The sequence below is a fragment of the Bubalus kerabau genome, chromosome X (assembly GCF_029407905.1).
Source record: "Bubalus kerabau isolate K-KA32 ecotype Philippines breed swamp buffalo chromosome X, PCC_UOA_SB_1v2, whole genome shotgun sequence".
Taxonomy (NCBI): Eukaryota; Metazoa; Chordata; class Mammalia; order Artiodactyla; family Bovidae; genus Bubalus; species Bubalus kerabau.
In genome coordinates this window covers 122743197-122766706 of record NC_073647.1, presented here as the reverse complement: position 1 = coordinate 122766706, position 23510 = coordinate 122743197, and the positions used below count along the sequence as shown (strand labels likewise).

The 23510-nt window shown below is 43.3% G+C and overlaps 1 protein-coding gene across 18 annotated transcripts in view; it reads right to left on the bottom strand.

Moving 5' to 3' along the window:
- The window catches only part of PRRG1 (proline rich and Gla domain 1), a 466522-nt gene that overhangs the window by 160860 nt on the left and 282152 nt on the right, over nucleotides 1-23510 (bottom strand). For 3 of the 18 annotated variants that reach the window (XM_055565379.1, XM_055565374.1, XM_055565367.1), the window contains one exon: nucleotides 8523-8593. The exons of the other annotated variants lie outside the window; for them this stretch is intronic. The gene's annotated coding sequence lies outside the window, so the exon portion shown is untranslated. The remainder of the gene's footprint in view (nucleotides 1-8522; nucleotides 8594-23510) is intronic. 18 annotated transcript variants of the gene reach the window in all.

Here is a 23510-nt window from a genome sequence, read left to right as displayed (position 1 = left end):
GGTAACTGAACAACAATAACAACATTATGTGGATCTCTTGAGGAAGAACTAAGACTCTGTTTTATCACTGAACTATTATCTAAGCTCTCACAACTTTTCTTGCTTGAGTGTTTTTCCTTTGTTTTGGCATTTCCTCACTTCCCTAATTAGCAAATGCTTGAGTCTGCTCTTTGGAACTCAGGAAGGGTTTAGGAGACTAAAGCCTTTTTCTACAGAAAAGAAATGGGGGACACGGAGGGGCTTTTGTACCTGGGAAGGCCTGCAGGGTCTTGCTAGGTTTTATTCCTCCCATCAGGCGTCACTCAAGAGTGCACACTTACCCCAGCAAGAAAGTTGCAGCAACATATGTGTGATGTTACTACCCAGTGCCATCCATTAGAGACTTAGCATTTGGGGTTTTCATTGGGGGCTGGTCACATAGGTACCCTCTGCCAATCATGTATCAAAATTCCAGATGATACTATGCAGGGCCCAGTGGGACTCCTGGGAATGAGGCTTTTCTGTGTCACCCATTTCCTTGATTATAGGAAACAGCCTTCATTCAGCCTCCATGACCTTCCCTGAGTTCCAACAGGCAGATTCAAGCAGTTGTTCATAGGGAAGGGAGGGGATGTGAGACTAGGGAGAAACAAACAGTCAAGAGCAGCCTTGGGTCAAGGTCCTGTTTTCCCATTTCCCCATCCATGGATACACACAAGAGTATCTTTGAGCTATTTTTCAGATATTGAAAGCCCCCCCCCCCCGGGTGGGAGAAGTTAACAATTAATAATGGTATACTGCCCACAAGCACGTAGACCCCAGACCAGTTGGACCTGAAGGTCAATGATGCGGACTCCTACTTACCTCACCAGTAACCCATACGAAGAATGTCCATGAGCTGATCACAGCCTCTTTGAATCATTACTATAAAACTTTTCAGTATCTACCCCAAGTTGAGACACACGGTTTTGAGGGCATTAGCCTGCTGTGGCCCCCTTTGCCTGGCAAAGTGATAAAGCTACTCTTTTCTACTTCATGCAAAACTCTGTCTCCAAGATTTGACTTGGCACCATTGTGCAGAGAAGCTGAACTTTCAACATTGAGACTTCCAGAAGGAAAGCAGAGTTCAGCAGGAACTACACTGTTTGCACAAACCATTTAGACACAGTGAATCACCCTTATCAGTTTGGGGACTGGTGGGAACCCTCCCCAAATCCAAGTTCCCACATGCCAGGCAAAGTTCAACCTTACTAACAGACCCTTCTTAGGCAAGCAGTCTCAAGCATGTTATCTTAACTCTTTTCTGCAAAGTAGCTAACCAAGTTAGCCTTGCAAATAGAATATTTTTGAACACCAGTAATTTACCTAAAAATAAATGCCCTTTATACTGTAGTCTACCTACCTCAGCAAAGTCACTGTAATAGCAATTTATTTTCTGGTTACAAATATAGATTTCCCAATGTAATTTATTAGCTTTTCTTTTTGAAGGTAATGTCAACTAAAAAGCCACAATTAAAAAAAATTGATTTTACATTCTTCTGTCAACAGTCTCATTAATGAGTTTGTTGAAGTATTCAATTAACAGGATGTTGGAATTAATAAGAGTTAAAATGTAATTTCTCTCTGATCCTGTTGAAAACTAAAAGCCTATTATGACACTTGGGCTACTCTAAGTCTCTTGGCAGGCCTGAAAGTTCACATGTTAACAGATGAGCTGAAGCTACTGCACATTCTTTGCTGTTCATCTCTACTTTGACTAAAGAAGCCTTTGACATACCTACCAGTTTGAGCCAGTTTTTTAATACTTGTTTTCTTTTAATATTAAGAATTCAGCTGCTTATATTTAAAAAAAAAACTAATTTTATTTATTTATTTTTGGCTATGCTGGGTCTTCATTACTGTGCACAGGCTTTCTCTAGTTGAGGCAAGCAATGGCTACTCTCTAGTTGCCATGCAAGAGCCTCTAATTGTGATGGCTTCTCTTGTTGCAGAGCACAGGCTCTAGGGTACACAGACTTCCGTGGTTGCAGCATGTGGTCTCGGTAGTTGTGGTGTATGTGCATATGGAATCTTCTAAGACCAGGGATCAAACACATGTCCCCTACATTGGCAGGCAGATTCTTAACCACTGGACCACCAGAGAAGTCCTCAGTCACTTATCTTTAAGCACAACTATTTTCTCATTCTTTCAACCTACAAAAGCCTGCTATTCCTTACTTATATACTTTAAACATAGATATCAATGTATTAGACGTATCCTACTTCCCAGGTGGTGCTAGTGGTAAAGAACCCACCAGCCAATGCAGTAGACATAAGAGACGCAGGTTCGAACCCTGGGTTGGGAAGATCCCCTGTAGGAAGGCATGGCAACCCACTCCAGTATTCTTGCCTGGAGAATCCCATGGACAGAGGAGCCTGGTGGGCTACAGTCCATGGGGTCACAAAAAGTAGGACACAACTGAAGAGGCTTGGCACACACACATGCACTATTAATAGTAGGTAGGTGATCATTATGCTTTTGGGAAAATTATGCATACTCTTATCTCATTAGGATGTATTTTATCAGGCCCTAAGTAACTGTTTGTTTGTTTGTTTGTTTAATATACACTCAGGGATTCCATGTGGATAAGTTCAGTTGGATAATCAAACTGTACTATTTCACTTTGAGGGATGTGGGGTCTTGGTTAGCCCTTGAGCATAGAGTGTTACTAGGAGCACTGACTCTGGTGCCAGGGAGACTAGGATTTGCATGCTCCCTCTGCCACTTACTGTGTGATCCTGGTTAAGTCTCTTGTGCTTGTGATCAGTTTCTCAGCAGTCCCCAACTCTTTGTGATGTCCTGGAGTGTAGTAACCCAGGCTCCTCTGTCAATGGGATTTATCAGGCAAGAATACTGGAGTGGGTTGCCGTCCCTACTCCAGGGGATCTTCCCGACCCTGGGATCAAACCTGTGTCTTTTGCGTCTCATGCACTGGCAGGTGGGTTCTTTACCACTGAGCCACCAGAGAAGCCCTGGTTAAGTCTTTTAGCTTCTCCTCCATCTCTACAATTGTAAAATGGTGGTGGTGGGGGGGTGGACACTAATAGTTCCTCTTTTTGAGCGATGAAATAAGTATACAAAGCTTAGTAAATTAAGATATTGTTTATTATTATTATTTTCATTTCATGACTATGCAAATTCAGACTTGGCTTTAAAGGCAAACATTGAATTATCCAGCTGGAATCATCAAGGTTAACTTAAGAAAAAAGCTACAGTCCATGCTTACAACCTAGTAAACTTGATAGGCTTTCTCTAAAACAAACTTCCTTAGTCAAAGCACTTTTTTAAGGAGTTACTTTGAATTAAAGCAACCAGAATGCATATATGCACACACTGAACATCAGGAACAAAAGACTATATTACAGAAAAACGATACTTTAGGAATTATACATCTATAAATTTATGATAATACAAACAACTCAAAAAACATATCCATGTATCTTGATATTGTCCTAAAATTGGAATGTGACTGACCGTTTTATGCAGGTTTCTTAAAATGCTTGAAAATTGTATCATTCTGCTTGTGGTGATGGTTTTAGGAAAGTAGACTAATCATATAAATATTAAAGAGTGAAAAAACTGACTTGATACAATGTGTACTTAGGGTTGGGATGATTCATTTCAGGTTGATTTGCATTCTTACATTGTTGATTTGTGTTCTTATATTATATATTAAATATTTTTCCTTTTTATAAATTTTATTTTTGGCTGTGTTGGGTCTTCGTTGCTGCATGGGCTGCTCTCTAGTTGTGGTGCGCAGGCTTGACATTGTGGTGGTTTCTCTTGCTGTGGAGAATGGGCCCTAGGGTGCACGGGCTTCAGTAGTTGCCCTACATGGGCTCAGTAGTTGTGGTGCATGGGCTTAGTTGTTCCAAGGCATGTGGGATCTTCCCAGATCATAGATCAAACCCGAGTCTCCTGCACTGGCAGGGGGATTCTTTACCACTGAGCCACCAGGGAAGCCCAATATCTTTCTTTGGAAGCAACAGTTTACAATGCTTTGGTTTTTAGGCTATGCCTTCACAGATGTAATGGACCCTGTGGAAGTTAAGCATAGACAGGTGACTTGCTTTAACTGAAGGAATGTGAGGAGAAGTGGCTCATTTCTGGGCCACAGCTTTAACGGCTGTGTACATGATGTGCTTCGTCTCCTTTTTCATGGAGACAGTACAGTAACTCTCCAGATGCTGGCTGCTCTAACAGCCCAACTCAGCCAGAGAAGAGAGCTGTGGAGATTGGTTATGTAAGCAAGAAATAAGTCCTTGTGATTATATATGGTTATAATGCTGGACTTCTTTGTTACTGACTGACACAGTCCATACATTGTATTGTGCTTAGTCACTCAGTTGTGTTGGACTCTTTGCGGCCCCATGGACTGTAGCCCACCAGGCTTCTCTGTCCATGGGATTCTCCAGGCAAGAATATTGAAGAGGGTTTCCATTTCCTCCTCCAGGGGATCTTCCTGACCCACGGATCAAACCTAGGTGTCCTGCACTGCAGGCAGATTCTTTACCATCTGAGCCACCAGGGAAGCCCACATTATATTGGAATGACTTAAAATTTGCTTTTGCTAGTTTCTACTTTTTACATTTCTAAATGCTTAAAGGCCACATTTTCAGGTCACTAAAGTAATCTTTTGTTATTCTTGAACTTTCCTGGCATCTCATTAATGAGCTCATGGTCAGGGAGAGAAGACAGGGAAGTACTGTGCATGCAACCTGGGTGTAGCACTTGAGGGATTATTTTACCTCTAGTCCATAGCCTCGGTCTTCTCCTCTTGTTACGGTCATGAGGCATATGGTACATATATGTATATGGGGACGTGCAAGGAGAGAGAGATCCAGAGCAGAGAATACCACCAGCACAGCAGCAAGGATAATTTTCATTCGCTGGGTGCCTAGTCTATGTAGGGCACAGTTGTAAGTGCTTGACATTTATGAACTCATCCAATCCTAAACATTACCCAATGAGGTAAGAACTATTATATTCACATCTTACAGATGAGACACTGAGATGCTGAGTGACCTGCTACAGCTTACAGTTTGGAAATGGCAGAGCTGGGTGCAGGCAGCTCTCAAAAAACAAATTTCAGGAGTTGCTACTTGGCTATGCCAAAATTTGAGGATAAAAACATTAAAAAGTAGCTAAGATTCCAGGCTGCCACTGCAGGGGGCCTGGGTTCAATCCCTGGTCAGGGAGCTCGATTCCACATGCTGCAACTAAAACCTGGTGGAGACAAACAAATAAAAAAAAAATTTAAAAGAAAATCAAGAAAAGCCATTTCTTTTGGTTGTAGAGCTTCCAGATTAAAAAATAACAACAAAGTAAAACAAAAGCAAAAGCCTATAGTTTCTGTGAAAAGGGAGTCAATCAGCATTTAGCAAAGAGGACGAGGCCTCCTAGCTTTTACGTGGCTCACACCTCTCTTTCCAAGTCAGACAGATGTCTGAGTTCAACCATGTCCTTGACCTTTTCCACTCCCTCTGCCTCAGGCATTTACTCACAATAAATTCTTTCACTCTCTGAGGGGCCAGGCAGCTTGCCAGCCTCATATCCAAGTTCCATCAAAGCAGAAGCTCACTGTAGAGACGGGCTCACTGCTGCTGTGCAGAACCATACTTTTATTCAGCACCAGCCCTTTAGCAGCCAAATTGGTGCCACAGCCCTCCACACCCTGGGTCATGAATGAATCGTTGACAAACCTGAAGGGGTTAGGAATGATTTAGGAATCTATTTAACTCAGGGTGAACCATGAAGTGAACCCTCTTTGCTTCATGGCTTTCAGAGATAAATTATTCCAATTTTAAATATTCCTGCCCCTGGACACTAAGTCTAACCCTAGATTATTGAACTTAGAAAATGTCTCCAGAGATTCTGGGCAACAAAAACTCCTGTTCTAGAGGAAATGTTCAAATCTGTTAAGGAACCGTGACTTGCGTGTGAACTCCTAGGGGAAATAATTCCATGCCCATATTGTCTTCAAAAATCACTAACATAGTGTTATGCATGAAAGGTAACTGAGAATCTCGATGATGTTTCTACATTGTATCTTTACCTCCTTCACACGATGTGTCTCTTTCCATTTCTTGTGTACTGTTATAGCTGAAGGGGACCCACCTAGCCTGCATCAAAATCACCTGGAGGGCATGTTACAACACCAGCACCTAAGCCCTATCCCTAGGGCCTTAGAGTTTCTGATTTAAGAGGTCAAGAATGGGGTCCAAGAACTAACATTCTAAAGATAATATTTATGTAGGTATATATGTCTCTGAAGAATTGATGCTTTCAAATTAGACAGCAAGGATATCAAACCAGTCACTCCTAAAGGAAATCAACCCTGAACATTCATTGGAAGGACTGAGGCTGAAGCTCCAATACTTTGGCCACCTGAAGCGAAGCGCCAACTCATTCAAAAAGACCCTAATTCTGGGAAAGATTGAGCGTAGGAGGAGAAGTGGGCAACAGAGGACAAGATGATTGGATGGTATCACTGACTCAATGGAGATGAGTTTGAGCAAACTCCAGGAGCTGATGAAGGACACGGAAGCCTGGAGTGTTGCAGCTCATGGTGTCACAAAGAGTCAGACACGACTTAGCAACTGCACAACAACAAATGTTTATATGTGTGTACGTATGTATTTATTTGACTGCGTCACTTCATAGTTGTAGCATACAACCTCTTAATTGTGGCATGTGGCATCTAGTTCCCTGACCAGGGATTGAACTCAAGCCCCCTGCATTGGGAGTGCAGAGTCTTAGCCACCAGGCCACCAGGGAAGTCCTAAGAACTTTCATTTCTAACACGTTCCCCAGCTGAGGCTGACACCGCGGGTCCAGGGATCCCACTTGGAGAAGCACCGTCTTTGACTTATCCTAGCTCCGGAGAGGACTTACTGCAGCAGTTTCAGAATCATCACCCACATGTCCCTTGTCATAATTCACAACTACCTGATGGGTCTCAGTCGTGTGGGCCCCTCCCACCACCACTTCCTGGGTGCACTGTTTTGATAATTATGCTCCTGTGCTGGAGTTTTCTAAGCCCATGCACATCCTTTTACACATTTTCCCTGCCTTGGAAATCAGAGACTTGGAGACTTATTTTTGACATCAGATTTTGCTATTCACTAAACTCTCTGCTGACAAACCTAGACAGGGTGCTGAAAACCAGAGACATCATTCTGCTGACAAAGCTCCGTATAGTCAAGGTTATGGTCTTTCCAGTGGTCACACACAGTTGTGAGAGCTGGACCATAAAGAAGGCAGAATACCAAAGAATTGATGCCTTCAAACTGTGATGTTGGAGAAGATTCCTGAGAGTCCCTTGGACTGCAAGGAAACCAAACCAATCAGTCTTAAGGGAGATCAATCCCTAATATTCACTGGGAGGACTGATGCTGAAGCTCCACCATTTTGGTCATTTAATGTGAATAGATGACTCATTGGAAAAGTCCCTGATGCTGGGAAAGATTGAAGGTAGGAGGAGAAGAGGGCATCAGAGGATGAGATGGCTGGACGGCATCACCAATGCAATGAACTTCGGCAAACTCCAGGAGATGGTGAGGCACAGGGAGGCCTGGCCTGCTACAGTCCATGGGGTCGCCAAGAGTCAGACACAGCTGGGTGACTGAACAATAGCAGCAACAACAAACTCTGCTAGGAAGAAGGAATGAAGGTACTGAGAGCCAGCCAGAAGCCAGAGACTTTTACACATCAGTCCTCACCAGATGAGTTTCCTGTTTAAGTACAGCCCAAGATTCTGCCCACCCATTCCACCACCTTTACAGGCATCAACTGTGGAGTTGCAGGGCCAGGAGGCTGTCACAAATGTTTCAAAAGTAAGAAACATCTCAAGTGCCTGATATTTTGGAAAGAAATTTGAATACATGTTTTGAAAAGAAACTTGAACATACATTTGCAAAAACAGGAGGAATGTGATGAACGGAATTCTAAAAGGGACTCCCCCAAGAGTCCCTTTTCCTGGTTGTTCAATCCAACACTAACCGAGTTACTACTGTAAAGGGGTTGTGCAGATGTAATTAAAATTTTTTACAGTTATTACAGTTTATTACACTCACCAGGTTATTAATAAGCAATTAATGGTGATGCATCAGTTAACCTTAAAACAGGGAGGATATTATGGATTATTGACATGGGCTCACTATAAACAGATGAATCCAGAAAAGCAACAGAGGAAGGCAGAAAAGTCAGTCAGAGAGATGCAGCGGTAGAGGGGAGGAGAGATGCTAGAGAGGAACATTTCAGGGAGATTCCAATTGTGAGAGGAAGTCAACCCACTCTTGCTGGCTTTGAAGATAAAGGGGCCACAAAGCAAGGAATATGAGCAGCTTCCAGAATCTGTGAATGATTCCCAGACAACAACCAGGAAGGAAATGCGGGCCTCAGTCCTAAAACAGCATGGACTGAATTCTGCTAAAAACCTGGCTGTGCCAAGCAGGGGAATGCCTCCCAGAGCCACCAGACAAGTGCCCAGTCCAGTCAATACCTTGAGTTCAGCCTTGTGGGACCCAGAGTAGAAAAACCTGCTGATCCATCCTATACTTCTGATCTGCAGAACTGTGAGACAATAAATTCGTGTTATTTTGAGTTGCTAAGTTTGTGGCCATCTGCTATGTCAGCAATAGAAACCTAATACACTGGGACTTCCCTGGTGGTCCACTGGCTAAGACTCAGTGCTCCAAATGCAGGGGGCCTGGATTTGATCCCCAGTCGGGGAACTAGATCCCACATGCTGCAACTAAAATCCTGCATGCCTCAACTAACACCTGGAGCAGCCAAATAAATAACATATTAAAAATAATACAGGGAATAAGAGAAAGCAAAGTGATATATTTTTTAAAGTATTCAAGTATATATTTTGAAAAAAGAAAAAGTCACAGACTAACAAGGCATGTAGAAGGGGAACCACAATCTTCAACAAGAAAAGGATGATTTTGAATATATGTAAAGGGTTCAAGGGGCTTCCCTGGTGGCTCAGCGGTAAAGAATCCACCTGCAATGTAAGAGACATGGGTTCAATCCCTGGAGTCAGGAAGATCCCTTGGAGGAAGACATGACAAGCCACTCCAGTATTCTTGCCTGGGAAATCCCATGGACAGAGGAGCCTGCCAGGCACCAGTCCATGGAGTCACAGAGAGTCGGACACAGCTTAGCGACTAAACAACAAAAGGGTTCAAAGGGTTCATTCAAGAGAGTAAAGGCATCCAGGATCCTTTTTGTTAGCTAAAACTTGTGATTACCTAGCTGCTACCCTCTTTAGCGCTGGTTTATGAAGCTAGATTTCTGTTTTGGATGCTGTTCTACATTTCTGCTCTGTTCAACGTTCTAGTGACCCAAGGCCTCTTGCAGGAAGAGTTAGTCCATTGTGCTCCTGTAGGAAACTGGTATGCTACTCCTGAATATCAGAGATTGATAGTCGTCTCCAACTCTTGTGACCCCATGAACTGTAGCCTGCCAGGTTTCTCTGTCCACAGGATTTTCCAGGCAAGAATACTGGAGTGGGTTGCCATTTCCTTCTCCAGGGGATCTTCCTGACCCAGGGATCAAACCCAGGTCTCCTGCACTGCAGGCAGATTCTTTACCAACTGAGCTACCAGGGAAACTCAGAGATAGATAAACTGTGGCCCAAAGACTGACCTTTCAGAGGCTCGCTGCTTTTCTCTACTACCATTTCTGAACCTCTGTTGCACCATCCTGGTGAGTGTCCAGTTTTTTTTCCAGGTACTGACCAAATGCCTGAACCACAACTGGAAAAGACCCTACCCATGAGAAAGCAGCCTCTTCATTAAGACATATCTACTGAGCTTCTCCTTGGTGTACAGTGACCATAAATCTAATTGTCACTTTGCACAGTGAAGGGAGTATAGTTAATAATCACACCATGACAACAGACATAACTGGGACAGTCCTGGCAAACCATTATGGATGCTCAATCTGGTTATATTCCAAGTGTTATTCCAGGGGCTTCAACTAGAGCAGTGAGCAGCATATAAGGTAAAAACCAGTAACTTCTTGGAGCTTATACTGTAGCAGGAAAGACAGACAATACAACAATCAAGAAAGATAATGTAGAATGTTAAATGATGATAGGAGGCTATGGAAAAATTAAAGCAGGGAAGAGAGAATTTAGTCTTTTGGACTCTGTGGGAGAGGGAGAGGGTGGGATGATTTGGGAGAATGGCATTGAAACATGTATAATATCATATAAGAAAGTAATCACCAGTCCAGGTTCAAAGCAGGGTACAGGATGCTTGGGGCTGGTGCACTGGGATGACCCAGAGGGATGGTATGGGGAGGGAGGTGGGAGGGGGGTTCAGGATGGGGAACACGTGTACACCCGGGGCGGATTCATGTTGATGTATGGCAAAACCAATACAATATTGTAAAGTAATTAGCCTCCAATTAAAATAAATAAATTTAAATTAAAAAAATAAACTGAGAGGACAAGAAAAAAAAAGTATAAATGTGTGAGTGGGCTGTCTGGAGAGGGTGCTAATTGACATGTGGCAGTTGAGGTAAGCCTCAGTGAGAAGGTGACTTCTAAGCAGAGACTTGTAGATGATGAGGGAAGGTGCCATGAGGAAACCTGAGAGAAGAGAATTTCAGGCAGAAGAGACAGTAAATGCAAGGGTGTCCCTGGTGGCTCAGATGTAAAGAATCTGCCTGCAATGTGGGAGACCTGGGTTCTATCCCGGGGTTGGGAAGATCCCCTGGAGGAGGGAACACTCCAGTATTCTTGCCTGGAGAATTCCATGGACAGAGGAGCCTGGAGGGGTACAGTCTATGGGGTTGCAAAGAGTCAGACATGTCTCAGAAACTTTCACTTTCAGAGGAAGGCATGTGCTTGGTGTGTCCAAGGTCCAGCAAGAAGACCAGTGTGGGGACTTCTCTGGTAGTCTGGTGGTTAAGAATTATCCTTCTAATGCAGGTGAGTTGGGTTCAAACCCCAGTGGGGGAACTAAGATCCACCATGCCACAGGGCAATTAAGCCTGGACACCATAAGTACTGAGCTGGCATGCTCCAGAGCCCATGTGCCACAACTCGAGTGCCCTACTGAGCCTGCAGCCATAGCTGGAGTCTGTGTGCCACAACAAAAGAGCCTGCATGATGTAACGAAGATCCTGCACGCTGCAACTAAGACCCAAGGCAGTCAAATAAATAAATATTAAAAAACAAAAGACCAGTGTGGTCCAAGTGGATGGAGGGAGGGAGGTGGAGAGTAATAGGAAAAGAGGTTGGAAAAGTAAGAGGAGGGCAGAGATCAGATCAGGCAGGGCCATTGTGAAGACTTTGTCTTTCCTTCAAGTGAAATGAGAACCCAAGGGATGGTGTGAAGCAATGGAGTGACATGATCTGATTCCTGTTTCAACAGGATCCATTGGGCTGCTGTGTGGGGGCCAGGATGGGGGCAGTGAGACTACTGTCTTGCTCACTTGGATCACAAAGGAACAAACCTCACAGGTCCTTGCACCTCCCTGGGCCCCACGAGCCATCAGGCCCCACAAGCCTGTGCCCATGGGAGGACCCCTCCTGCCAATCCACCATGCCATGAACAGAAAGCTACAGCTGACAACTGCCAAGTGTCAAAGATCAGACATGAACCAAAGCTTCAAATATGTGTGTGATATAAGTGGAGAAGAAACACGGTTAACCACCCCTGCAGGTGATCCTCATCAGGGCTACACGCTCTTGACATTGAAATTTCCCTAGCATCGCTACACCAAATATGTCAGCATCCTGGAACATGTGCTAAGCCAAGCAGAAAACATTATGCCTGAATCTTTCCTTTTAGCAAAAAGGAGAAACATGACCTCTCATCCAGCCTCCTGCACAGTGATAGAAGTAGCTCGAAGCCATGCATGGCCAGGTGAAGACACCAGAAACATAGCTAGTAACTGTTAACTGAATTTGCTGTTAACCAGGAGGCAGATTTTCCCTGAAATGTGAAGTTCTGAGACAGAAGCAAAATTAACATCTGTGAGGCTCCCACTGCCATGCCCTGCTGCGCTGTGACGGAAATGGAGCCCAAGACATGGGAAAAATTATCCTCATTTCTGAGGTGAGAAAAAAAAAAGCTAAACAAATTCAAACAGAAAAGAAGTTAATAAAGCATCATTTCCAATGTTTGGCGTGTATCCAATGCTCACAGCATTCAGCATTTTCTGCTGTCCTCATTTTCCTCATTGTTCTAAATAATGACCACCAGAGAATTCTCTGGTTTCCTGAACTGAGAGCCACGTGTATGAGAAGCTTTTATTTCAAAGGCAGCTTTGGTCTTTGTCCTGCAGTCATTCAACCATAAAAATCATCCTGTCCTTTTTCCTGTAGTAAGAATTCATAACCACTGGGCAGGGGAGGTATATGGGAAAAGTCTGTACCTTTCTCAATTTCTCTGGGAACCCAAAACTGCTCTAAAAAATAGTCTTAAAAGAAAAATCCCCACACAATCAAAAAAAAAAAAAAAGAATATACAACCACCAACCACAATCGAACCCTACAATATTTCCCTGGGGCTTTTCAATTGAAGAGTCACATTTTCTCCACACTTTCTCATTTTGGAGACCAGAGTATCATATTGATATTAAATTTATACAAGGCATAGTAAAGGGTGTTGACCAAAAATGATGATGATGAAAGAGGCTGCAAATAAGTTTATTTGGGGTCTTAAGAACTGCAGCTTGGGAGATCCCATATTCAGGTAACCCCAAAGGAATGTTCCAGGGAAGAGAAAGAGTCAGGGGCTTACAGAGAAAAAAGCTACAGGATGGCTAAAAGTTGCCTGAAAACAACTGTGACTGACTGTGACTTAAAAAATATTTGTCCTTAAGGAATCAAAAGTTGTTCTAGGGTAGGGGTCTGTTAATACATAGACTATCAAGAGTTATTTTAGGGTAAGGGTCAGATAAGTATCTTGAGTTTCTGGCAGGTGTTCTGGATGGCTTCATCAGGTTGAAAGATCAGATTCCATCCAGAGTGAGACATCCATAAATCACACTTCCTTAATGGCTCCTGGCTTCATTTTAGAGAGCTCTCTTAGCAATATCAACTCCATCTTGATTTTCCTTTCAGGGTTCACTTAAGGTCCTAGAAGTTGTTACCAATTTGGTTTAGAAGAGCATTGTGTGTGTGTGTGTGTGAGAGTGCGCGTGTGTGAGAGTGTGTGTGTGAGTATAACCTAAGTAAGTGGTTCATAGATTTTGATATAAGCAGAGCTTCACTCATTTAACAAGTATTTCTTGAGTACATTCCTGTGGAAGAGGAGGCAATTAACTCTAAGCATAATCTGATTATTTGTTGATAGTGTCCGTCATCTATCTATTGTTCGATCAATCATTATCAATTTATCTACTTCAGAGTGTAAAAATGCTACAGAAGGAGAAGATGAAAGTGGAGTAAGAAGCTTCAGAAATGTGTATAGATATGGACTGCATATACCAAGGGAGAGGACAGGATAGGGAGGGCTTTATGAAGAAGATGGACTTTTTTTTCTTTCTTAAAAAAAAATTTTTTTTGGAAGCATAGTTGGTTTACAATGTTTTGTCAGTTTCTGCTGTACAGCAAAATAAATCAGATATATGTATATGTATACCCGCTCTTTTTTGGATTTCCTTTCCATTGATTTACAATTTTGTTTTAGTTTCTGCTGTACACCAAAGTGATTCAGTTACACATATTTACATACATTTTAAAATATTCTTTTCCATTATAGTTTATTTCAGGATATTGAATATAGTTCCCTATGAAGGTGCATTTTGAGAAAAGCCTTTTGAAAGGGGATGAAGCAAGCAATGTGGATGTTTGGAGGAAGAGGGCTCCAGACAGAGGGACTCACCAATGCAGAGACCAGGAAATGTGGGAATTGTCTGAGGAACAGTGCAGAGACCAGCATGGCAAGAGCTCAGGGCAAGTGTGTGGGAAGTGGGGACAAGGGTAGTGTTACAGATGTCAGAGCAGAAGTGGATCTAGGTTTTGTGGCACCTGAGTATTGCACAATTAAAAGAAAGAATTCAGGGACTTCCCTGGTGGTCCACTAGCTAAAAATCTGTCTTCCGATGCAGGGGTCGCAGGTTCCAACCCTGGTTGGGCAACTCAGATCCCACATGCCGTGGGGCAACTAAGCCCACATGCAGCAACAAGAGAAGCCCATAGACTGCAACTAGAGAAGCACCCCATGTGCCACAAAGACGACCCAGAGCAGCAAATAAATAAGTAAATAAATAAATGCTTTTTAAAAAGGAAAGAATTCAAAGGTACAAATACAAAATTAGGCACAAAATCAAGGATTTATGTAGAATGACAAAGAAAATGGCAATAAATGATGAACCCTAGGTATCTGCACGTGTGCTCAGTCCTGTCTGACTCTTTGCAACCCCATGGACTGTAGCCCCTCAGGCTTCTCTGTCTATGGGGATTCTCCAGGCAAGAATACTGGAGTGGGTTGCCATTTCCAGTCCAGGGGGTCCTCCCAACCCAGGAATGGAACTTGAGTCTCTTACATCTCCTGCCTTGGCAGGCAGGTTCTTTACCACTGCACTAACTGGGAAGCCCAAACTTTACAAAGGCAACAAATGCCACGAACACTGATGTCCCTGAAGTATGGAGTAGAGTTTATGGCTGCATTTTCATGTATGTTCCTGATAGGAGAGAACTTCTGTCTCAACAGACATTGGCATGAGTAAACCACCCTGCCTACAACTTTATACATGCTAGTGATCAGAAGAGTTTCCAACAGTCTGGCTTGTGGCATCATCCATTTCAGTAATTGTTTCTCTCCCACCATCTCCATTCTTCCAGGTGCCGGCAGCCAGAGTGCATGGTTATATTACTTAACAGCCTTTGGTCTTGCATCCTCATGTCCAACACAGATGAGTCAGCAGAGAGGACATGAGGAGCATTTCGAGAAGCCATTCCTTACATGGGGAAGCTAGCTTACCTCTAGGTACAACTGTGAACCACAAAAATACATCCCAGAAATCCAAGCTACACGTATCTGCAACTCAATACGCCCGTGGCTAGATTCCAAACACTCACAAACTCCCTCTGGAACAAAGACAAAGGGGCTTGGGCTGGGGACAGGGAGCTCACACAGCACTCGGTAGGATATGGTAGGGGTTCTCATAAGTGCAGTGGAGAGCCTTTGTTAGATATGAGTACAGAAGGGATGGATCTGACTTACTGCATTTTATCAATTTTCCCCTACATTTTATCGTTGGGGTTATTGGGATTACCTTTGTAGCAACTGTATTACAATACTTGTCTGCCATGTGACAATTCAGGCAAAGTTGTTATTTGCCTGCACAAAGGAACTTGTTTAGGAAAATTCTTTTCTTCCCTTTAGGCAAGTTCTCTGCATTATCAGTACTACATGTATTGAGTTTAATTGCTGTTTAAAATGCCTTCCAGAGACTTCCTTGGTGGTTCAGTGGCTAAGTCTCCATGCTCCCAATGCAGGGAGCCTGGGTTCGATTCCTAGAAAGGGAACTAGATCCCATATGCCCCAACTAAGAGTTTGTATGCTGCAACTAAAGATCCGGCACAGCCAAATAAATAAATATTTAAAAAATAAAAATGTCTTCCAAAAGATTGTATGATGATTTGGCACTGAAACAAAAAGTTAAGATGCAATAGAAAGTCAGGGAAACACAGCAGCCGTGTAAAAAGTGATACTAGTGAAATGAACATTCATTGTTGGAGGAATGAGTGAAAGTCTGTCATTTCTTGCAAAGCCATTACCAAGTTAGTACTATAAAAGGTAAAAGAAAATATATCAATGAGTACAGGGACTTGGGTTTTCTTTCATCCACGGTATACATCCGAAAAGATTGCCTATCATTCCATCAAGTGATGAATGAATCTGAATACAGTTTTAAAAAAAAAAGTGTCAAATATCCTGGAATTGTGAAATCTCTTCAAGCAGACAGATTCTGGTGAGACTAAGTGATGTTTTGCACAAGATTAGCGTTCAGGCAAGGGGCTTACCTGGTGGCTCAGCAGTAAAGAATCCACCAGCAATGCAGGAACCACAGGAGACATGGGTTCGATCCCTGGGTCGGGAAGATCCCCTGGAGAAGGAAATGGCAACCCACTCCAGTAATCTTGCCTGGAGAATCCCATGGACAGAAAAACCTGGTAGGCTACAGTCCATTGGGTCTCAAAGAATTGCACATGACTGAAGCTACTTAGCACACATGCACGCAGTTTTAAGGCAAAGCTTTATAGTTTAGTTCATAGCCATGTCCCTTACCTTACTTATACATAATATAAGCCTGCTTCTCACAATTGATGGCATCTTGGGCTTCCCTGATAGCTCAGATGGTAAAGAATCCGCCTGCAATGCGGGAGACCCTGGTTTGATTCCTGGGTCAGGAAGATCCGCTGGAGAAGGGATAGGCTACCCACTCCAGTATTCTTGGGCTTCCCTTGTGGCTCAGCTGGTAAAGAATCCACCTGCAATGCAGGAGACCTGGGTTCGATCCCTGCATTGGGAAGATCCCCTGGAGAAGGGAAAGGCTACCTATTCCAGTATTCTGGCCTGGAGAATTCCATGCACTGTATAGTCCATGGAGTTGCAAAGAGTCAGACATGACTGAGCAACTTTCACTTTCACTTTAAATTCAATAGGGCTTCCCCGATGGCTCAAGTAGTAAAGAATCTCCCTGCAATGCAGGAGAAACAAGAGACATGGGTTGTATCTCTGGGTCGGGAAGATCTGCTGGAGAAGGAAATGGCAACCCACTCCAGTATCCTTGCTGGAAGGTTCCATGGACAGAGGAGCCTGGCAGGCTACAGTCCATGAGGTCCAAAAGAGTTGGACATGACTGAGCACACACATGTTAGATTCAATAACATAGATCACTCTCACTACTTGGTTTTAAATAGACCCTAATGGCACAAGGCTAAGATGGAGGGAGGCCAGTTAACAGATGATTATGTTGATCCAGGTGACAGGGAGGTGTGGTAATGGTACAGGTGATGAGAAGTGGTCAGACTACAGATGTATTCTCAAGGTAAAGCAAATAGGATTGAATACAGGGTAAAAGGAAAGAAACATGAGAAGGAAGACTTCAAGACTTTTGATGTCAGCAACTGGAGAAACAACAGCAACATCAGTGGGGACTGATGCATAAAACTTGGGAGAAGAGATTGTGGGGACAACACGAGGAGTTCACTTTTGAGCCCAGTTATGTTGGAGATGTCCGTTAACAGGTGGAAAGGCAGAATGTGTGGGTCTGAATGCAGGCAGGTCAGTAGATGAGGTGACATTTCTTCTGATTCCTACAACTTTCTTGGTACAGCAAGAAGCAGGGCACTACCTGGCTGCAAGGATTGGGAGGAGGTGTTAGAAGCTTGGAGGGAGATAATAAGGTATAAAATTGTCATCGAGGACTCTGCTACTCAATGGCCACCAAGGTCGTAGCTTACCTGAGGCTTATTAGAAACACAGGCTCACACACTCCAGGACCAGTTCAGAAAGTGTACTTAATTAAGATGCCCAGGTGACTTAGAGCACACTCAAGTTTGAGATGGGCTTCCCTGATGGCTCAGATGGTAAAGAATCTGACTGCAGTGCAGGAGACCTGGGTTCAATCTCTGGGTTGGAAAGATCCCCTGGAGCAGGAAATGGCCACCCATTCCAGTATTCTTGCCTGGAGAATTCCATGGACAGTCTGGTGGGCTACAATCCAAAGGGTCACAAAGAGTCACACACAACTTAGCAATAAGCCACCATCACCACCAAGTCTGAGATATACTTTTAGGGAGAGTGACTACATTCAGGAAGAACAGTCTGATGGTTCAGCTGCATTGAGGCCCCATGTGAGGTTTCCAGCATCAATTTCAAGACAGAACCATCTGCATGGTAATGAATTTTATTCCAGCCAAAGGCATTAGTGGGGCACAGCTGCAGGGTAGGCAGAGAGCTGGCTGCGATTAGGGTTCTGGTTGTTTCGAGGAAGGAAGCTGAATGAGAATGAGTCAAGAGTGTCAAGCATGCAAGGAAATAAAAGATATAGACAGGTGGGGATATGACTAATTTTTTTTACTGATACAACTGAATTTTTCCTCCTAGAAATCAATATTTTTTACATAATACGAAACATTTAGAGAACCCTGATTTCGATGGCACCCCACTCCAGTACTCTTGCCTGGAAAATCCCATGGATGGAGAAGCCTGGTAGGCTGCAGTCCATGGGGTCACGAAGATTCAGACACAACTGAGCGACTTCACTTTCACTTTTCACTTTCATGCATTGGAGAAGGACATGGCAACCCACTCCAGTGTTCTTGCCTGGAGAATCCCAGGAACAGGGGGAGCCTGATGGGCTGCCATCTATGGGGTCGCACAGAGTCGGACACGACTGAAGCAATGCAGCAGCAGCAGCAGCTAAAGCACTACTTCACCCAGGGGTATTTATTTTTAGGGGATGTTTTGTGACAGTCAACATATTAGTAAGATGCAGAAAAATAAATGTTTAATGGTAAAATGGGAAGAGCTCTGGTCAGCTTCATCTGGGACTAAGGAACTTCCCAGTGTATACTGAAATTGCATCTAAAATTTAAGAGTTGCTCACTGAGGTAGTGTCTTGATGTTTATCACATAATCCTTAAAGATTAATTCTAGAAGTGAAATTTCAAGCATGAACCTTGCCAGTGAAGAGTTTTGTCTCCAAATTGAGGGCCTGCCTGTATGAGGCAATGTTATGAAATGAGCCCCTAGCGCATGTGAGCATCTCCAGGGCTCCTATGGCAACACTCAGAATGAGATTCACAGACACCAGGCAGAGGTCACCACTCTTGTTCTTCTTTTGACTGTCCATTCAGCAGCCTCTGAGACATGAGCACAGTGGAGACATCTAAATTAACAGAACCACAGGGTCAAGCACAGTGGAATAGAAAGAGATGGTGGCTCCATGGTAAAGAACCCAGGTGCCAATCCCCTAGATTGGCAGATCCCCTAGAGAAGGAAATGGAAACCCACTCCAGTATTCTTGCCTGGGAAATGCCATGGACAGAGGAGCCTGGTGGACTATAGTCCATGGGGTTGCAAAGAGTTCAACACCACTGAGCAACTGAGCAGATACACACACACACGCAGATCTTCAGTTCCAGTGTCTCATCCAGCCTAGAGACCCATGTTCATCCAGTTGTGTGAATATGTGCATTATTGGGGAAGACATTCTTGCCCACATCAGCTAATTCCATAGTTGGTCTGTTCTAATTCTTTTCTACTGTGTCACTGTATCTACTTCCCTAAAGCTGCCTCCACTGGTCTCAATTCTGCCAAATGGAGCAAGAGAGAATCACCCAGACTCATTTCAAAAATTTCAAGGGCTCATTTCAAAAATGATAAGGTTGCTCATATATCAATGTCACTCTGGCAGCCCGTACAGCTACTGCAGTTTTTTAACTTATTCATATCTGTATTAGAATAAAAACCTTAGAAGTGTTTTTCCAAATGATATTTGATCGTTTCAGAATACCATGGGAGTTCTACCCCCATTGATCTAGACATGACACACCCATTAATTTAGAATAAGTTTCCATTAGTTTTTCCAATGGCTCAGTTAACATTGTTAATTGATATTGAGCAACAAATCCCCTTGGGGGTTTTTCACATTAATTGCTGTCAAGCTGGGTCTCCACCATCCAGTACTAGTCATTGATCTTTTGGACTTTAATGCAAAGCTCTCGTTTTCCCTTAATAGGCTTCACCTTGTTGGTTTCACCTCATCATTCTATCCCATAGGGTTCCATAATACTACTGATGGTATTATCTAAGGTTTCTGCCAACTCTCCTCTGCAGAAATAAGAACGAAGCAGATCTGAGACTGGTACCCTTAGAAAGGCCTGTTTGCCAACTTGGTCCTTGGCTGGTGTCTGGGAGCTTGGATTTGGGGAGGATCCTTAAGGCTTCCTAATTGATGAGGATTTTTACTGTGCCTGGACTGTTCACACAATGTGTTTTATTCTGAACACCTACTTTCCTCCTGGAAATTGGGCCTTCTGCTACATGCGAGGCAGAGGGTACCTATGTGACCAGTTTCCAGCAAAAAAGAAAAAAAAAAAAAAAAACCCTAAAAAGAAAAAAACAATAATAAAAAAAAAAAAGAGAGAAAACCCCACACTACGTCTCAAAGGGCTTCCCTAGGCAGAAACATTGTGTGCATGTTGCTCCCTTTTAACTGCTGGGGGAAAAGGATGTTCTGTGTGACTCCTCATGGGAGGCAGAAACCATTAGGAGGCCTACACATGGATTGGGCTTAACAGGTGGTTCAGTGGTAATGAATCAATGCAGGAGACCCAAGTTCGATCCCTGGGTTGGGAAGATCCCCTGGAGGAGGAAATGGCAACCCACTTTAGTAATCTGGCTGAGAAATCCCATGGACAGAGGAACCTGGTGGGCTATGGTCCATGGGGTCGCAGAGTTGGACACGACTGAGCAACTGAGCGACTGAACATGAGCACGGACACACGAGTTACTCCAGACTCTGCCTGTGTCCTGTCCCCTTAACATCTGGTCCTGTATCTTTACTACACTGCTGTGATAAATCTTAGCCCATGGTTGCCTACTCTCCTTTTATACTGGGAATAGTTTGAAAAGTGTAAGTAGCCATTGCTCCAATCCAACAGATTTTGTTTGTTTGTTTGCTTTTGGCCACACTACAGGGCATGTGGGATCTTAGTTCCCAGACCAGGGATTGAACCCACGCCCCCTTCAGTGGAAGTGCAGAGTCTTAACCACTGGACCACCAGGGAAGTCCGGGTACAATAGTTTTAAAGGGTGGTCCCCAGACCTGCATCATCGGCATGACCTGGAAGCTTGCTAAAAATGCAGATTATCAGGCCTCACCTTAGACCTTCTGAATCAGAGACTTTAAGGGTGAGGATTGTGATCTGTGTTTTAACAACCCCTCCAGGTGATAGAGATGCACACTGAAGTTGGAGGACCACTTTTAGTCTCCTAACTCTAAAACTTTCTATCCATTTTACATTTACTTTAATTTTCAGTGAATGCAATGATAACTTCCATTGTTCCCTTCCATTTTTACCAACTGTAGATATGCTTTTCATCTTATTTTTCTTAAATCTTTTTTTTCTCACTACAGGTGTTTTTAATATTCATCTCACTTGAGGTCTTTTACTACATGACAGCTTTGACCATACTTAAAATGTTTACAGAGTTGTTGGAAAAAGATCTGGGTTGCCAAAATAAGACATGCGTCTTTTGAGGACTGATGCTAAAGCTGAAGCTCCAGTACTTTGGTCACCAGATGCAAAAAGCCAACTCACTGGAAAAGACCCTGATGCTGGGAAAGATGGAGGGCAGAAGGAGAAGGGGATGACAGAGGATGAGATGGTTGGATGGCATCACTGACTCAATGGACATGAGTTTGAGCAAACTCCAGGAGATGGTGAAGGACAGGGAAGCCTGGCATGCTGCAGTCCATGGGGCATGAGAGTCAGACATGACTGACTGACTGAACAACAACTTTTGAACCAGGAAGTCCCTGAGTCTGTTAAATGCTGAAATCTTTCTAGGAAAACACAAGTACCTTAACGTCTTATGCAATCACCTCACTTTTCAAAGTGTTATATTTTTTAGAGGTTAGAAAAGGTGATTTTCTGGATTGGCCAAAAACTTCATTTGGGTTTTTCTGTAACATGGCATGGAAAAACCCAACCTTTTTGGCAGGCTCAATATTTAACAATCAAACTATGGTAATTAATTGTACTACAATATGGTGATGTTTGTGAACATTGTTCCACTGTTTATTTTTTTAATATCATGTCAAAATGCTGGGAAGAAGGTTTGAATAATTATTTAAGATTCGTCATGAGTGTGTATGGAATAACTTTTCTTCTCAAGCAATTTTATTTGACGATTACTTATTCCTTTGGTCATATGGTTCATCGTCTTTGTTGCAGCAGAGCTGACACATTGCACAAGTGCAGGTTCCACAGGCTCAGCTAACACAGAAAATCCTGGCTCCTGTGATAGCAGCAATCTGGAAGCACTGTGTGAAAACTCAGTTGCTTTAGTCATGTACAACTCTGTGCGACCCCATGGACCATAGCCCGCCAGGCTCCCCACCCCGTCCGTGGGATTCTCCAGGCGAGAATACTGGAGTGGGTTGCCATTTCCTCTTCCAGTGGATCTTCCCGACCCAGGGATCGAACCCTTGTCTCTTACGTCACCTGCATTGGCAGGCGGGTTCTTTACCACTAGATCCACCGGAGAAGCCCCTGCACACCGTGAGCTGTCAATAAACAGCGCAAGTTGAGGAGAAAGGACACGCAGGGGAACAAAAGCAGCCATGGGAAACTTGTGACACACCCTTTCATTTCAACCCTATCCTTTCATATTGTTCTCATACAACCCTCTCTTCTCACAGCTTTAAACATCCTTTTTCCTGAAGTTTCGCACACAGCCTTCTTCACCCTACTTGTTCCCTACACCCAGTCCCAAATCCTCACCCCATTATTTCTTCAGTGGCTTTGGACAAGTTATTTCGCCTCTCAGAAACCCCATTTCCTCATCTCTCAAGTGTAAATAAAGCACTTAACACATAATCTCTGGCACATGGTAGACAAGTCAATGCATGGTAATTCTTATGCATTTCTATCCTTACTATTTCGGTTATGAATGGGAGAATTTTAGGTATTTTATGATAGACTTGTCTGAGGCTTTCCTACAACCTTCCAATGATACCACATGGGCAAACATCACAGAGGCTGACCCCATGTGGCATTCCAAGGGTGGCCCAGTGGGAGTGGTCATGCCCCTACACTCAGGGGGCCAGACCAGGAGTACAGCCAATAATAGGGTTCACTGACTACAGACAATTTCAATAAAAAAAATCCCACGTGCAATTTATTTGGTGGAGCCAAATATTTTAAATATTAAAGAAAAACCTAACTAAAATCTGTCTCCATTTTATTATCACAGTGCATAGCAAGACAGTGAAAGTCATAAGCCTTCCCATGTGGGCAGACACTCCCACTGCCTGGTCATTGTATGCCAGCTGGCTGGCTCTGAGGAATGATATTGCTTTTTTCCCATAACAACTGGAAAATATTCTGTGGGGTTTTGATAGTAAATGGAGCTCAATTTAGAGTTCAGAAACAAGATTCATATTGACTTAATTTTGGCTGAGCATTTAAGACATGGGTAACTATTAATGGTTTTACCCACTTACTGAAAAAAACGAACAAACTAGGGCCTCAATTTTTCATGGAAAATATCACAAAGTCCATAAATAAGTTTTATTGGGACACAGTCACACGAATTTGTTTACATAATGTCTATGGCTACTTTTGCACTGCAGTGAGCAACTCTAGTATTTGTGACAGAGATCATGTAGCCTGTGAGCCTCAGATATTTACTACCTGAACCTTTACAGGAAAATTTTGCTGGCCCTTGATCTAGAGTAAAATATATATTGAATTAGTGATGCCATCCTTAATTGGAAAGAA